The sequence below is a fragment of the Pholis gunnellus genome, assembly GCF_910591455.1.
Source record: "Pholis gunnellus genome assembly, chromosome: 10".
Classification (NCBI taxonomy): Eukaryota; Metazoa; Chordata; class Actinopteri; order Perciformes; family Pholidae; genus Pholis; species Pholis gunnellus.
This window is the reverse complement of record NC_136537.1, coordinates 9,908,152-9,920,990: the sequence shown is the minus strand read 5'-3', so window position 1 is coordinate 9,920,990 and position 12,839 is coordinate 9,908,152.

Genomic DNA, 12,839 nt, shown 5'->3' with positions numbered 1-12,839 from the left:
TCAGATGTTAAAGATAACATTTAAATTTGGTATTCTGGAAAATAAAATGTGTTTGCATGTGTGCGTTTGCTCGATACTAGCAACAAACTAAGATCGTCAATTGCGCCTGTACAGTAGAAGTGAAGTGCCAGCACAGCCTCAGTGTGCCACTCAGGCCTGATTGAAGAGGTGATAACATATTCATTGTCGCATGACAAAAAGAGGCTGCGATGGATCAGTGTGTTGTCCAGTCTGTCGTCCCGTTCACACGCTGAGGACGGCCAAGGAGGAGGAGAGGAGGAGGGCGGGTGGGAGGACAGGATGACAGGAACGAAGAGAAAGAGTGAGGGATAAGGTCGACGCGGTAACACGAGACAGGGAGCGAGAGATGAAGAGAGGATGGAGAATGGGTCAAGGTGAGAACTTCTACTTAAGAGGGTGCAGACTTGTCTTCGCCTGCCAGTGGATAAAAAAGATTAATGAGTTAGAGGAGCGGCGTCACTGCCTATTATAGCTCTCACTCTTCCTTCTCTGGTCCTTTACTTTGATTTACCCTTCAGTTCCTGTGAACTACCTACTTTATTCCTGTCCTCCTTACATCCCTGGTCCCTCCTCCATTTCCTCATCCTTTTCCTGTCTCCTTTTTCGTCCTTAACCCCTAAAACCGACACGTGTTCAGAGGCAGTCTTACCAAAAGGGCGAAAGAAGCCACTTAGTTGCCTGCAGCCTGCAAATGGGAAATGAAAATATTAAGTAATGAAGGCTAATTCTTCATTAATTTAGAAGACATTTACTTACTGACCAACTCCCCTCATTTGTCAGATTCAAAACTGGTCATTCTTGAGTCATGCCCACTCCCTCCACTACTTCATCAAGCTGAGCTCTCAACCTCAAACATTTCTTTTAACCATTACACCAAAAGCTACAAGGGAAATATGGAAATATTGCCACAAGTTCTCATCCCCATCACGCCAAATAACGCAGTTTGGTCAGTGTTCTCATTCAGCATGTGTATGTGTAATGTGTTTGTGTAATGCGCCACACAAACACAGGACTTTCGGCCTCCATGGCTGGGAGTCAATTAGCTTAGCGTAGCATTAGAACTGTAAGCAGGGGGAGATAGCTAGCCTAACTCATTAAAAAGTTCAAAAATAAGCATATAGCACCCCTATAGCTCACTAATTATCACATTATATGTTATTTGCTTAACTTTGGAGTGAGTCAAGCTACCGTTTCTTGATGGTTCCAGTCCATTGAGCGCACAGACATGTGAGTGTTATTGATCTTCTCTTCTAATCCTCAGGAGCAAGCGTGTGTCCCAAATATCAAATTCCTTTCCTTCAAAGTTACAGTAAAACCCTAAAGATTTCTGCCATGGTTACTTTGATGGTACTTTGGTTACTGGTGGTGGTAAGACAGTTTTAAGAATATGGGCTGCAGAATTCCTTTCAAAATTACACATAAGAAAAATAAAAAGATTAAAGACGGTCAGTCAGCCAACAATCAACAGCCAGATATGATGTCGGCTACTGCATCGCGTCTCGTATGTGTATGCATTATTCACTGTAATTTGCTTCTCTGTGGGTTAGCAAGTCGAATGCTAGAGATACCAGACATATCACAAATGCTGTTCCAGATAATGCAAATCTTATCATATATTATGAGTTACAGGTAAGGTTTAATTGATAACGGTCAGGTTCAGAATTTTGCTCAGCTCAGTGCTGTCCCTCTCCACTTGCTCCTGATGCCAGCAGGAGTTGGGGCAGGGATACCAGCAGATTCCCCTCTGCTGATGTCACCCTGCAGGACAGACACTTGCGATGTATCATGGTCACACTATTAAATTCTCACTGAGGTCTATTTAGGCCCCAAGGAGGCTGATGGTGGCGTCGCATTACTTACTGGGTAAGAGGAGAAGAGAGAGTCAGAGACAGAGAGCGAGAGGGACCAGGGTTGGGTGAAGAGGAGACGAGGTAAGGAGGCAGGAGAAAGGAAGGAAGAGAAGAAGAGAGGAGCGAAGACAAAGAAAGGGAAGAAACTGAATGTAATTGACCATTTCCCTAAACGCCATCACTACTAGCACACACACACACTTACACACACACACACACACACACACACGCCCACACACACACACACACACACACACACAAGCTAACAAACAACGATCAAACAACAGCGCTGAACGGCATAAACAGACAGGAAGACTGGATGACGGCATGCTTGACTCATATGTTTTCTCTACCCCCTTACAGTATGCCTTGTCGTTCTCTGAAATAAAAATAAAAAAACTCCTCCCATATCCGCCTAATGGTGGCTTAGAGGATCAGCCCAACGCGTGCTGGCCAGTTGAGCTGGCTGACACCACAGCTTATGACAAAGGAGAGGCGGACGGATGTCAGAGCAGACGGCAGCATGCCCCGCTTACCGCAAGGAGTGGGCTCCATGCATTCCTCTTCACTGTGTTTCCTTTGTGGCCGGCTGATGTTGAAACACCTCACCCCCCCCCCCCCCCCACACACCACCCCCACCACCTCTCACCCTCAAGACAAACACTTTAATCTTTATTGTTCCAGTTTGATCTTGAAAGTATTGTTTGGAAAGAGCGCATGGATTTCCCTTGTGGAGAAATACCTCAATGTAAGATGTGTGGAGTCACTAAAACAACAATGGCAATTGCTATCCTTCATACTATGGACTAGAGTAAAATCATAATGTCAATTTACATTAGCATTTTCTTTTTCTTTACTACTCACTTTAATTGGGTCAAAATAAAAATAGAAATAAATAAAAAATTCAAGAAAGCAATTTGCGTTTTCATTTTCACTACTAGCATGGACGTTCTCTGACAGTATTAAAATGACAATGGAAACGTCATTTGACAATTTGTTTCCAAAGACTAACCCTACCCTATACGGTTGATGATATTCAGATGTTAATTTAAATGTTAAACTGGAAAAGCATTGTTTTCTTGACTAAATGAAATGGTAAATGCAAAGTGCATTTGATTTTTCAAACTCTGGCAACTTGTCACTCATTCTAGGAAGGCGGGACTTTGTACGCTCGTTCTATTCATAGACCGGAAGTAACATTGTTTATATGCCTGGGGCAAAATGGCAGCCGCTGGGCTGGTGCAAGCGATTGGGTCTATTGTTTTTCGCATTATTTAATTTTTGATTTAGATTTTGACCCAATGAAGTGGGAAATGAAAATGCTATGGTTAGATCACATTTCAATTTTAATTTAGTCAGCAAAATGCTTCCATATCGCCCAATGTGTCAGATATACATGTAATCACAGAACACTGGCTTTGCTGTCCAATAACTTCTCTCTGTACCAATCTTCATTGCAATCCATCCAATAGTTGCCAGGATGTTTCACTAAAAAACCTCAAATGCCAACCTATTTCAGTCTAGAGTGGTGGACCGACCAACCGACCATGGAGCTAGTGTTTGAATGTGTTGGACTGTCTACATCGACTGGCAAGGTGTCCAGGGTGTCACCCTGCCTTCTGCTCAATGATGGAACGACCAAGACCCGGAAAATTTAAAGCAAGTGAAGGAACGATTTTCCCTCTTTTCAATTTCTTCATTCATCTCTGCCACATCTCTGTGGCTCCCAGCCCCCCGCCGGAGGCCGCCTTAGTAGCCCACAGGCTATTAGCGGGGTCCATGACCTCAGCAAGACTTTCCCCTCTGCTGCTCTCCGTCTGTCCGTCCACCCACTCTTACTCTGTGTGTTCCCTCTCTGCTGCCGCAGCCTCGAGACAGTGTGGGAGCTGTTCAGAGAGCAGGAATGCAGAGGGAGCTCAGCTGCCGGAGGAGAGAAGAGAGCGGAGAGAGAGGCAGGAGAGGGGGATTTTTCCTTGGATGAGGTCATGGATGATGGGTTCTCTCAGAGCAAGAGCTGAGCTCGTGGCAGACGCGCCCCTGACCTCCCTCTGCCAGCACACACACACACACACACACACACACACACACACACACCGAGAGAAGGCCGAGCCCATGGAAGAATTGGGTTGGCAGAGACGACATCTAGTTTTCATCTCTGTCCATTACTCCACAGCTAATCTCCCGATCCAGATTGCTCTGTCTTTATCAACACACCACACACAGGCGGTAAAGTCAAGCCCCAGCGGACTCAGCCATGTAAAAAGCGCCGCTAAAATCTGCCCCATTACTAGCTGAGAGATGGAGGTGATGACTAACACAATACAATTAGCGTGCTAAGCACACACATATGCCCCAACGCAGCTGATTCAACAGCAATATTGTCTCATCTCGAGGAGTGATCTGATCATATATTAGCGCGCTGATTGGGTGAAGAGTCCCGGTTGGTAGCAACTGTCGAGACGGCAAGATGATGATGGTTATTATTGTGATTACTCAGCCGGTTTCCTCCACATGTGTGAGTCACGGAGACCGACGCTCTGTGGCTTTGTGCCTTGGTGTGAAAAATACCTCTCCTTCCCCGAGCTCCCTTCCCCAGCGTGGATTTCGGGAATGTGACAGCACCAAAGCTTTGTCGGGGGGACAATAGGGCCTCCATCTGAATGTGACACATCCCTGTGGGAGCAGTTGTTGTTTTTAATACGTCCTCTGATCCTCTTCCTGCTGAACTGGATTAGTTGGAGTCACTCTTACAACCCAACCCAAACTGTCACGGTCTCGCTGGGAGAGAAGACTGACAACAGTTTCACTGAGCTCTACCTTCGACACTATGTGAAAAATCTAAGAGCCCTGACATATCAAGCTGACAGTGGACTGCGAGGTGATGTTGGGCTGTTGTTAAGTGTTTGCGGCTGTCCATCGGCCGTAGCTTTTGCACTAAGTTTGGCACCGTTGCCTCGTCTATCATCGACTGCGGTTTGGCTGATTGAGCGAGACAAATTGGCAACACCAGCAGCTGATGGAGTTCACCCGGAGAAGATTGAATAGTGGCAGTGTTCATTATCTATGGGAAGCAAATAATTGTATCATATAAATCCTATTAGCAAGCTTGCTAATTAATAACAAACACAAAGTACAGTCGAGACTGCTGGTAATGTCATTGCTTTTGCTTTTGATGGCTATCGGCGCTCAGTTTTACGAGAAGAATAGTAGAAGAAGAAGTATTGACTAGTTCTTTCCTAGAACTGTGTGTTCAAGAGCAACTTTAACAGAAGACGTGAGGCATCAGGGGGCAACACAACGCATTTAATAGGTCAACCTTTGTTGTGTTGGTTCTTTGAGCTTGGCTTGTGTGTCAGGTATAAAGTGAAATTCAACCCCATGGTGTCATCGGTTCAGCAAGGCCCAGTGTCTTTGACTTGCATTGAATACCTCTTTTAGTTCTTTCACAAAGGTTGTGAAGCCAATTGACGTCTACAGGACAGGTTGGAGATCACTAAAACAGATTGGTAATTGAAACCACACACATTGTTTGTGTGTTTTAATGCTATGTTTGGTATTTGTCTCACTTTCAGAACTGTCACCTCTGGAATTCTATCACAGTCATCCCCACCTGTTTTCTTTATTGTGCACACACACACACACACACACACACACACACACACACACACACACACACTCACACTAAGACAGTGGCGTTATTGTTCGAGGCTGCAGGTGTGTTTGCAACTTGGAGTTCCTTCAAGCTAATTAGAGACTCTTCGCTGACATCTCTATTGACACTGAATTCCGCCCCTCCTCAAACACTCCCTCCAAATCTTGGTGATGTTGTTTTTCTTTTTTGACCTAACGTTCAGGTCAGGAGCTGCTAAGACTCAGCGATTACAACTCTGCACTACAGAAGCCTGAGAAGGAAATGAGTATGGTAAACCAGGCAGCCGCACTGTGACCGACCACAACATCCTCCTTGCTTCTGTGCTCATTAACAGCGCTCTTTCCTCTCCGGTCTCTTCCGACCTACGTCCATCCCAGTGGGGTATCGCCTCGCCCCCTCGTCCAATATCAGAGGCCCCACATCAAAGAGAGTTACGGACGGCCTGGAAGTGACATCACCACTCTGCAGATCTTTGTTTGAGGAGCTTGGTTCACCGTGGACTCACTTAATTCCCTGCTGGGCCCCAGGTCTGAACAGTGGTTGTGGCCGAGTGAGTAGGTACTGGCTACTGTCCAGGACTGACATTCCTGTCAGTCCTGTTTGTAAGTGTGTGTGTGTGTGTGTGTGTGTGTAGTGTCTCATTATAGCACCTTATATAGAGAAAACAGGGAGGGTAAACCAGCGGTAGAGCATCCAGTGAATAATAATGGTGGAAGTTGTTTTTTCCTCTAATGTGACCACTGAATCGGACACCATCCTCTCCAGTCAGCGCCAGCCTTTGCCATCCATCTCTATAGTTACTGCAAGCAATGCAACGCAGGGAAAACAACACCATAAAATAAAATTGCTGTTTCTCAGTCATTATTGGATTCTATAGCTGGGTGGGTGGGAGTAATGGATGGCAGATGTTTCTCTCTTTGAGAGACTGAAAGAAATGTTTTGTGTGCTTGTGTGTCACAGTAGGCTTACAGTAGACAGTTAGGAGGAGGTTAACGTTTTCCTAGTCAAGGTTAGTCAGTCATCTTAAGGAGCCCACACACCCTTTCCAATAGCAGCTGTCTCTTATCATGTTCTGTTTGTGAAAGCTAGGAGATAATATTTCCTTCATCCTGCTTTTTCTTTTTTTTGTGCCTTTTTGTCATTTTCCTTCGTGATCATCACCGTGTGTGAGTCAATGTAGGAGTCTGAATTTCCTGAAAGACAATATTTCCCAACATATAACACACTGCAGAGCAGCCTAGAGACATGTTATCAAATTTAATTTAATAATTCAGTTTAAAGTTTAGAGAAATAATCAGATTCTGCGTCTATAGATATATATTTTATTCATTACCTCAAATATATACGCAGTTGACAGCTTTGATCGAATCTTCACAGTATACACCTTACGAACTTGGCATTAAGCCTAAACAGGAATGACTTTTATCTCACCCCTCCCCTATCACTCGCCCTGCACATTTTTCCGATTTGTCCTCTCTGACACACTTTTCCATTCTCTTATCTCAATATCAAGGTTCCTTCACTGTCGATAAAAATAACCCTTCTGTCAAGATCATTGTGTCTTTGTACGCCATCGTAAACAGTGTTGCACTGTTGTCTCACTTGCTTATGCCATTTGCTGAACATTTTCCTTTGCTTCTTCCTGGTCTTTTTTATGCTTTTGTAATCTAAACACTACACATTGTTGTCTAAAGTCTGTAAAAGGAGACTGTGCCCACATGTGTGTGTATATTGTGTGAGAAAACGGGTGGATCCACGGGCCAGGGGGAGATACGCCGTCTGCACTTGGACAGACTCTTCCTCCTGGCTGATTACTGCACAGTCATAAGCACCACAAACGGAAAGACAGACAGGCGCACATCCACCAAACACACACACACACACACACACTGACGACACACTGTTGACCCCACACCCAAGAAAAGGCCTGGCTTTCTTGCATAAACACAAAGATTGCTCTTTGTTTTCCTTTTTCCCCCCTCTGTTCACTGTCGCTTACCAACATAGCTGCGCTTTATTCCGTCTGTATGTCTGTCAGTGATGCTATTTAAAGAGGCTTTATTTGGAAGTGGGTGTAAGTAGCCTAAAGTAACGGCGAACACACTAAAAATACAGAATTGAAAATGACCTAAAAATAAAACAAAAGAGGGAACCGGGGGTAGAAGAGGATGTGAAGGGATAGAAAATAATGTTTGAACATTTAGTTTGTTTATGTGCACAGCTGTCATCTGGCTTTATATGTACACAAACACTGACACAAAATAGACACACACAGCATACTAAATGCAGACTAAATAGTGCATACAAGTTAGTTAGTTAGCAGTTGTTTGCTAGTTTATTAAAAAGCTATAGCAGTCTTTCAGATCTTCTACACTGGGATGGCTGACCAGTGACCAGTATCGAACTCAGAATAAAGTGTTGCTGTGGTAATAGCAAGGATCTTTCTCCACTGTTGTTCAACATTTCCACTGTTCATCACCAGAACTCAATGTCAAGAAATACATACTTTAAAACGATCACTTGTAGAATTTGTATGTGACTACAGCATCTGTCACATGATTCTGATGCCATAGGTTTTTGTTTATAGAGGAATGAGACGATTCCAGTGTCTCTTTCTTGCATTTAGCTGATTCATCAGCGTTGGCGTCTTACACACTGTTGTTTTCATTGCTACCACTTGGGGCGCCAAAATACAAAATGTTAAGATTTTACATAGGGGCTTTAATCGATCCTACTCTGACAATGATCATTTTTGTCCTCCAGTTTTAACAATTAACTGTTGTTAAACATTTAGTTCCTCCTAAAGTTGAAGAATTGAATGACCTCTCGTATGCACTGCACACAGACTGAATAAGGCCTGTTGCATGCTTTTTGCGTCGGTTTCTGCAAACATGCATCCCCATTCGCAAACCTCTGCAATTATGTAATTGGTACTGGTGCGTCGTGGCAACCGTGTGGGGCTCCCCGTTCATTTTGGCTAGCTTGGTGGTGACCAACCCCTGACCCAATCAGTTGCTTTTCTGCCTCCTTTAAAAACACTCCAGAAATCTGATAACCCCTGTATTCATAAGAGTGAGGGGCCGGCTACTGTCAAAGATCTGTCACATGTGTCTGTCCCTGCTTTCTTTTGTTCTACTCTGCCTTTCTGAGTGTTTACTGCAGATGTGTCCACAGCACTGAGGACTCGCTGAAGTATGTACACAATATTTGTTGCGGACAGTGCGCACAGGATCAGCTGCAGAGGAGATGGTGAGGAGATGGTTTCACAGAGAGATGCTGAGAGCCCCAGAATGGATGCACACTCTCAACCTTTTGGAAGCATGAAGTAGCTGTCATGGAAATGCTTTACATAATATACACCAGGGTTTATAGTGTGGTTGGGGGAGAGTTTCCACACCAGAGTAGAAGAAGTAGATGTGGGGGAAAAGTCATAACTGCTTGTTGCTGGTTAATCAGTTGCTAGCTCTAACACTAGAGCGCTTGGTTTGTTGCAATTTGTGGACTTTACTAGTTTCACCGAAAGTTACTATGAAAGTCCAGTGTCCTCTACAGATTTCACTTTTTTATTTTTTCCCCTCAGGATCATGAGATCACAATGTGACAAGAATCCCTAAATATTCAGACATGCTCAGATTATGCACCCTGTTGTGATGAGATGATGAACTGAAAGACACGTGGCGGTCAGTACATTCTCACCACATGACACACCCGTTACTGTATCACACATACATGGGACGTCCTTACTCCTGAGAACATTCTGTGATGTATGAGACGGTGCCAGAGACAGACAAGAGCTAAATCAAAGCACTTTTGATTTTCCAGGGAAACCAATCTGACAAAAGTGTTTTCTCAGTATGGTCCTTCGTCAGCCCTCGAACCAGAAGTGGGACCCTGAGTCACTGTAAAGTAAGAACACAACAAAACAAGCACACACTCGCACACCTGCACTGTAATAGCACACACAGACAATGAAGTCGTCACAGTTTACTGATCGAATGTGTCACAGTCTGACTTTTTATTTCCTAGAAAAATGACAGCTGGGAATTTAGGAGGCAACACACAAACCGCTTCTTTGTTTCATTTGAACCCTTGTGGTTGAATCAGCATCTTCACTTCCTTCACTCAACCCACTGGAAATGCGGTTCTCTCTTTAAAACGCTTCCCAGCACCTCTTTGACACCTCATTGTGCGTCCCCCCCCCCCCCACCTACGACACCTTTTACTCGCTCTTTCCACCTCCTTCTGTTGTGTCCGTGTGGGTGCTTCGTCTGTGTCACGCTGCTGTGCATCCACATTCCTCTCTGACCAGTTCCTGTGCCGTCTCAAAACAGTACGGACAAGGGAGAGGGAAAGAGAGACGCGCAGAGCGGAGGGCCAAGGCTGGCAGCAGTGACAAACGGAGAGACGTCAAGCGAGGGTGGCCCAGTGAGATCACTGCTGCTGTGATGCCATGGAAATGCTGGTGGCCTCAACGCATAATAATTTTGAGCTAAAAACGTATAAACAGAAGGTGGCTGGTGTTTATAGATTGTTTGAGCTAATAGTAGAGTACAAGTTAAGAGGATACGGGCTCACTAAATCCCCGTGCAGCAGTGGGTCTTCAGTCTGTCCTCCATAAACACAAAGAAGCTGAAATAACAGCTTTGAAGTGAGGAAGTGGGATTGTTGTGAGGATAAAAGGGGAGAGGGTGGAGGTGTTCAACCAGCTATTTGTCTGCTCCAAGAAATCTTTGTGTGTTTTACAGCAGAACTCTTGACCTTCACACGAGTAAATGGAACAAAACTAAGCCCTGCTTGGGCATTTGAAGACAGGCACAATATACACAGACACGCACACACAATGCTACAATGGGGAGCCATTGGCATGGTGGCAGCACTTTCCAATTATCCCCTTGCGTATCGGCACAAGCGGTGGGAAGCTGCTATTTCAGGTTTTTTGGCAGTATTCAGTATACAGTAGTCAGAAACGGACTTCCTGAATGTTTTATGGCATTCTCAGTCTCCAAAGCAAACGGCTGCTCTTGTCTAAAGGTTTAAGAGCTGATGCTTCCCGTTAAGGAGAGTTTGCTTTATGAGCTTTTTCTTTGTTTCTATGGAATGTGTGTAAAATCCTGTGAGAGCCTTCCTATATTCTAAAGTATGCTTCTACCTCAGCCGACGCACTGCTGGAATGCCAAGCATTACTAAGCAACATTACTATGTAACATTGTTATGCTGGGAGACGGCCGGGCACCAAGGCTTTTAAGCCTGGATATATAATGCAGTAATGGTCAATGTATTGTGCATTTGCACTCTGAGATAAGATCATTTCAAAGACTCGCCTATGGAAAAAGTGAGCTTTTATGACAGCTATTAAGCATTGTCAGTATGAAATTGATGTTTCAAGACTTAATTTTATTGTTTTATTTTGATATTCATCATCATTTATTCAAATATTCATTATTTAACAGTGTATAAGTGGGAATATACACTGTCAACAAGCTTGCATTTCGCTGACCAAACTTTCTGTAATTTATGTCATCTAATTTAAGTTTACTTGCTACAATTAAAATGAATAGACTGGTGCTTACGCTGCCCAATTTACAGTCACGGTTAAGGTTAGATTTAAGGACAAAGTTAAATGAATGCAGTTAACCGCTATATTAAAGTTGTTGTTAGTTTATTTTGTTGGCATAGAATTGTTACAACTGGCAACGCAAACGTATGGTTTGATGATCAGACAGGTTCTAAACAAGCCAAAAGTTTAGCCAGATATTCTAAACCGCTTTGTTGAGGGTCAAATTCAAAGTGAGCGTTCCCCTGATGTCACTGATAATCCCTCGTTGAAGATGGATGTTAACAACACACAGTTTGGGTGATAATTTTACGGTTTGCCTTAGTGCCGTAGTGGATGCTCGGTCAAGTTCACACAGTGCATACGCGTCGTACACCATGTGATGACAAAGTGTAAGTCGCACAGACTTTCTTGTACTTGCTGATGCGGTAAGTATAACTTCTGCTTTAGTTTTGTCTTCCAAATAACTGACTAACTAACGATGCCGTGGTCTGACTTCTCGGTAATTCAATTGGTGAATACACCGTTATAACAACGGATTGGGGTTAGGGCTGGAGCGACAAAAATAAAATAAAAGTTATGAATAAACAGTAGATTTTGGCCACTGTTTAGAGCCAGCAGTGGATCATGATGACAACATGTATCTGATTTCAAACAGCCCTCATAAGATTTAGGATTTCTCTTCCTCCATGACACACATACAGCGCACACACGCACTCTGGCAAACAGTGTTTCAGTGCAAATGCAGGTTGTGACAGGAAGACACAGCAAGGTGATAAATGAGGCGTGGAGGGAACAGGGTGGGGAAGTTGGCTTAGTGTAGCCTGGGGCCCCCTTCTTGTAAAGGTAAGACCTGAATGAAACATAATTTACACAAGACGGATTGACGCACAGAGACAACGCTGTTACACGCAGCTGTTTTGCTGTCCTCTCTCCCTCTCTCTCTGTGTGTCTATGGCCCAGTACATGCAGGCCTTCGGAGCCAGCTGTAGTGAGTAAGCGTGTGACGAGGCAGCAGCAGCACCCCGGGTAACATCAAAGCTCCGTTCACAACGAATGTATAATATTTCTCTCCTGGAATGTTTCCCTGACACAGAAACGCTTTCAGCAGCCTTCAGTCGGAGGCCGAGTTTAATCAGGTATGTTTGACATGAAAGAGAATGAGCAGCGAATCCTTTGATCGCTGTTGACACACCTCCGTGAGCTCTGGCTCTCCAGGGAGAAAAGGACCAGGTGAAGAGCCTGTTGCGGTCATGTAGGGCTTTATTGAAGTTTGATCTCGCACTGACGCAGCTGGTTAATATAGAGGAAGAACAATGTGGTACAAACAAGATGTTCGCATGCGTTTCCCATGACAAAGAGCAGAGCTCTCATGAATGTCTTGAATGAGAATGGAATACTTTTGAGGTTTACTGCATTCCTCTAAATACTTGGCAGAACAATCCTTGGATTATTGAAATAGTTTCCATAACAAGTGTTTGTCTCAGGCCTTGAAAATGCATGTCAGGTATGTTTGACATCGGCAACAAGCACATCACTGAAACCAACATGGTTCACCTGATAAACCTGAACCGGGGTTCTTGGTGGAGCTGACAAACAGCTGGTGACTCACTGTCCTTGCATCAGATCAGCTGAAGGATGTGATGCAACACAGTGACAGTTAAGAAAGTAAGATGTGGCACAATTCAGTCAGGGACAGACAAGTTTGGCAGAGATACATATTATTTATTCAAAAGTTACAGAGAAATGTTACTTTTAACAC